We start from the raw sequence: 5551 nt of genomic DNA, 5'->3' as shown, positions 1-5551 counted from the left end.
TGAATTTAATTCAATCATTATGTACTTGAAGAATGTTGATATAGAGATTGATAGTGAGGATCAGGCTCTTATTATGTTATGTTCTTTGCCACTCTCCTATGAGGCTTTTGTTGATGCTCTGTTGTATGAAAAAAACACTATTTCACTAGACATATTAGTAATTCTCTAAAATCAAAGGAGTTGAAAAAGAATTTTCTAGATAATAGAGAAAGATTTGAGGGGAAAGGTTTAGTGAGCAGGGGAAGAACACATTCAAGGGAGGGTTCTTCCAGCAATAAGAAAACTAAGGCTAGATCTAAGTCAAGAATGAAAAAGGCTAATTGTTTTGAGCACGAGGAGGCAACATTGCAAGCTACAGTTGCTTTATCTACCACAGAGGCTGAATATATGGTTTTAGCAGAGGTGGTAAAGGAAGCTTTATAGTTACAGGGTTGGTGGGTGATCTTGGGTTGATACAGAATATGCCAACAGTGTTTCGTGATAGCCAGAAAGCAATACATCTCACAAAGAATCAGATGTACCATGAGCGAACTAAGCTCATTGATGTCAAATATCACTTCATTCAAGACATTGTATCTCAGGAGACAGTAGTTGTGCAGAAAGCCTCTACACAAGATAATCTAGTAGATACGATGACCAAGGGAATCCCAGTTAGCAAGTTTAGGCAATGCCTAGACTTGGTTGGTGTTTGTAGTGCTCAGTAGTATCATTGCACGAGCATATGGCAAGACAGAGAGTTTGTGGTTATTTTATTGATGATGGAGGGAATTCAAGCCAAGGGGAAGAATTGTTATTTTTTGTGGCTTGAATTTTGGATATATTTCATGGATCTAAATTATGACTCGACCCGAAAGTTTTGCACTGCAACTCGATTAAGATAAAAAGTGAGATCTGTGATGGTAGCGAAGGGTACGAGCTAATAGGCTCAGGCCCGAAGCCCATCGTTGATCTGTTTGAGGGTGCGAGGGCAACGCCCCCATGGTATGGACCAGTATAAATATTATAATATTCTGCCCTTTGTAGTAGAGTTGTAAGATATTCATGAAACACACTGAGGTTAGGGTTTGAGAGTTCTGAGTGATTGTATCTTGCACTTTTCATCATAGTAGAACTTTTTCTCTTCTCTTGTCTTATCCATGGACATAGATCTTACGGTTGAACCACATTATATCCTGTGTTATTCTTCTTCTTTTTTCTATACTGTGTGATTGTGCGATTTGTGTATGCCTTAGATTTGCATGCTTGTTATAACAAAATTAATTATAAATTGTTATTTTTTTAATAAAATTGAATTTTTTTTTTAATTTCATTTTAAAATTTAACTATAATTACTCTCAATTTTAAATAATTGGATATGTGATTTAAAATTAAAATGTTAAGATTAGTCATAATTAATTTTTAAGTGATTTTCTTATTGTTTTTAGTAATTAGAGAAACATCTTTTGCTGTTTTATTCTACTTTATAACTTTTTTATAATTAATTTTTGATTAAAACTCAAACGTTAGACTTAACTTGAGCAGTAGCGTGAGTGAAAAAAGAAAAAAAAAATACAAGCAAGCTTGGGCCCAAATATAATGGGCTTGTTTTTTACCCTCTCCCTTTTTATTTCTGGGTTAATTTTGGTTTTTTTTTAGTAATTGAATTTTAATTTGTAAAATATAAAACTAATATTTTATTTCACCATCTACTAAAAGATTTTTCAATAATATTTTATTATTTTATGGATTTCACAAAAATTACTATACTAATTTATTATTAATGTTATTTTATTTAGAAGTAATAAATTTGATTTGGTTCATTAATTTGATTTGGATATGTTGGATTTATAGTGATTTGTGACTTGTTTTAATTACATAAAATTTGAAATAATATGAATTTAATGACCCGTAAAATTAAAAATTTAATTAAAAGTTAAACTCAATAATTTATACAATGCAAATTGAAAATTAATTTTTTTAACTAATTAATATTTTAAGTTGATTTTTTATATATAAAAAGTTGAATTCCTTTTTTAACAATTACTCAATGAATAATATGAAACAATCTATGATATGAAATTATTTTATTTGAACTCATAATAATAAAAATTATTAACAAGCACATAGTGATGTATATAAATACCGTAACTTAAAGTTTTTAATAATACTTTCATATTAATTTACAGTGTTATTATACATAATATTATTTATGTTATTTATTACATATTATTTTAATGTTTAAATACATTATTTTGATATTATTTATTATTAAAATGTACAAAATAATATTAAAGAAGTGTCGTTGGAGCTGTAGTGTAACTTGCAATCTCAACCCACGGATCCGATGGGTTTGCACTTCTAGTTCTATGTTATGCCAATATTTCAAATGAGATTATAAGTAACGGAAGGGTATTATAATGGCTCAAATTTTTATTTTTCATAGTATTGTATTTCTTCGAATTTAAATAAAATATTTTGAATTTAGTTATGAATTTTAAATTTTTGTTGATTTTACTCTTTTCTTTAAGGTTTTAAAAATAATGTGGATGTTTTATTTAAAAATATTATTTGGACCCACAAGAAAAAAAATTATTTCTCCCTATAAGGAGGAGAGAGAATTAATGGGTAAGGAGAGAAAAGGGAAAAATAAAGAGGAATAAATTTTAGAGGCAGAATTGAAAATATTTGGGCTTAAATGAAAATTTCAGAAATTGATGGACTAAACCATAATTTGTAAAAGAATACAGAGAATATCTAAATAAATGCAGCTGCACCACAGCTAACCCATGCAAATTAAAATCAACTGCTCATTTCATCTACTTTTATTTGTTGTTTTTCAAAATTTATAGTCTAAAATTATTTGTCGTTTTGGTTTGCTTCAAAGTTACATAACCAAGTGATTTTGATGATAATAGACAAATGGAATAAATCTAACATATGTACAAGATCTATTTAGGACAAATTTCAAATTACCTTTGATATGTTAAGTAATCAATGATTTTGATAGAACGAGAAAATATGACTTGAAAATGTCCTTAGATAGTTGGAAAGGCTTGAAATTGTTTGATGAAGCTAAAGTCTCAAGTAGATTCTTAGTTTGTTATTTCATAAGGGTTTGTACAAAGATAAGATGTTGATTGGCCAAGAAAACTATTTTCCTATAAAAGTTTTTCTATTCCAAAGTTTTAAGTAAGTTTTATGCTTCATGTTTAAGATTTTTGAAGCCCCAAAATGAATTTTTAAATGTCCTTTTGAAACCTCAAATTTTGAGAAATAGAAGCAAAATTAGATGTCTGATTTTTAAATAAATTCCGAGAGAAGATTAACATGGCCCCTGTGCAAGGATGACACGCACAAATCGAGAAATGATCCAAATTTTTCCTCCTGAGAAGTTCTCCATTCCACCTATGGGACAAAACCGTGAGGCTTATGGCCAAAGCGGACAATTCCTCTAGTGGTTGGAGCCCAATTGTTACAATTGGTATCAGAGCCGCTCGCGTGTCCTCTTGGGCGATGGTGGGGCAAACCTCAGCGAGGATGTTGAGTCCCGAAAGGGGGGGAGAAAGGTCCCTTAGGCAAATCCCACATCAGCAAAGCACGAAGATGGTCTTGGGCTCAAAAAGTAATGATATATAAAATGGGAGAACTAATCACCAGAGATGCCTTTTTGTGGAATGGCCTGGAGAGTTGGAAGAACTTCAGAGTTAAGCGTGCTCGCTTAAGAGAAATCCTAGGATGGGTGACCTCCTGGGAAGTTCTTCATTCCACCTATGGGACAAAACCATGAGGCTTATGGCCAAAGCAAACAATTCCTCTAGTGGTTGAAGCCCGATCGTTACAGAAGTAGAAAGGTACAAGGCCAGACTAGTAGCAAAAGGTTATAATCAGAGGGAAGGTATAGATTATACAGAAACATTTTCCCCAGTGTCCACTAAAGATGCCTTTCGTGTGGTTATGGCTTTAGTTGCTCATTATGACTTAGAACTCCACCAGATGGATGTTAAAATAGCTTTCTTAAATGGAGACTTGTATGAAGATGTGTATATGGTTCAACCTAACGGTTTCATAGAAGCTGGTAAAGAACACTTAGTGTGCAAGTTGAAAAGATCCATTTACGGGTTGAAACAGGCTTCTAGACAATGGTATCTGAAGTTTGATCAAGTTTTGACTTCTCTTGGTTTTGAGGAGAATGCTTCAGATCAATGCATCTTTCAGAAGGTGAGTGGGAGCCATTTCATTATTCTAGTGTTGTATGTTGATGACATTCTTCTTGCCAGTAATAGCATCAATCTCTTGAACGAGACAAAATACATGCTTTCTAGTCACTTTGACATGAAAGATCTTGGTGAGGCCACATATGTTCTGGGTATTCAGATTCACCGTGATAGGTCTCGAGGCATATTGGGTTTGTCTCAAGGAACTTATATTGATCGAGTTCTTAAGAGATTTAACATGCACACTTGCTCATCTTCTATTGCACCTGTTCTTTCAGGTGAGAAACTCTCTAAAGCTCAGTGTCCTCAGGATGACAAGGAAAGGACTGAAATGGAAAAGATTCCATATAGTTCTGCAGTTGGGAGCTTGATGTATGCTCAAGTATGCACTCGTCCTGATATAGCATTTGCTATTAGTGTCCTTGGTAGATACTTGAGTAATCCTGGATGGAGTCACTGGAAAGCTGCAAAGAAAGTTATGAGATATTTGCAGGGTACTAAGAATTATATGTTGACTTACAAAAGATCTGGCAATCTGGAAGTCATTGGGTACTCTGATTCTGACTTTGCAGGCTGTGTAGATGATAGAAAATCTACTTCTGGTTACATCTTCATGATGTCTGGAGGAGCTGTTTCTTGGAAAAGTGCCAAACAGACACTTACCGCTACCTCCACTATGGAAGCAGAGTATGTTGCTTGTTATGAGGCCACTTGTCAAGCTGTTTGGTTAAAGAAATTGATTTTTGGTATGCTTGTTGTTGAGAGCATCTCAAGGCCCTTGACCATTTGTTGCGACAATGCTCCTGCTGTTTGCTTCTCTCAAAATCACAGGAATTCTAGTCGAACTAAACATTTTGATGTCAAATTCCTGTTTGTTCGAGAGAAGATTCGTGAATCACAGACTCGGATTGAACATATTACTACGGACCGAATGATTGCGGATCCGTTAACCAAAGCTTTGCCCATTAGTGTTTTTCAGAAGCATGTTGCGCATATGGGTGTAGTGAAAACTTTTGATGATGCTTTGGTTTAGTGGGAGTCTGTTTTATGTTACATTTGGGTTAGCATTTGTATGGAATGCTTAGACCATTGTTTTGGACATATCTTGTCACATATTCCATTTAAATTCAGTTTTTTGGTTTTGAGATTTTGTTGGCACATATATATAATATTATTTTTCCTATCGGATTTAATGTTATTTTGTTTGCCATTACATTAACTGGATTTTATAGGTTAAATTGCTTACTTGTTATTAGATATTATTTTGTATTTTATTAATCTGTAATTTTAGTTTAATAAATTGATTACTGCTATCCAAGTGGGAGATTATTGAATTATTTATTTATATCTAGATGTGG

General features: G+C 33.0%; 1 pseudogene; it reads left to right on the top strand.

The window, feature by feature from the left end:
- Positions 1 to 3263: 3263 nt before the first annotated feature.
- Positions 3264 to 3359, top strand: LOC131181032 (U6 spliceosomal RNA; annotated as a pseudogene).
- Positions 3360 to 5551: the final 2192 nt, after the last annotated feature.

Source organism: Hevea brasiliensis, chromosome 6, assembly GCF_030052815.1.
Source record: "Hevea brasiliensis isolate MT/VB/25A 57/8 chromosome 6, ASM3005281v1, whole genome shotgun sequence".
NCBI classification, from domain to species: domain Eukaryota; kingdom Viridiplantae; phylum Streptophyta; class Magnoliopsida; order Malpighiales; family Euphorbiaceae; genus Hevea; species Hevea brasiliensis.
The sequence above is the reverse complement of the archived record's forward strand: the minus strand, read 5'-3'. Positions and strand labels throughout refer to the sequence as shown.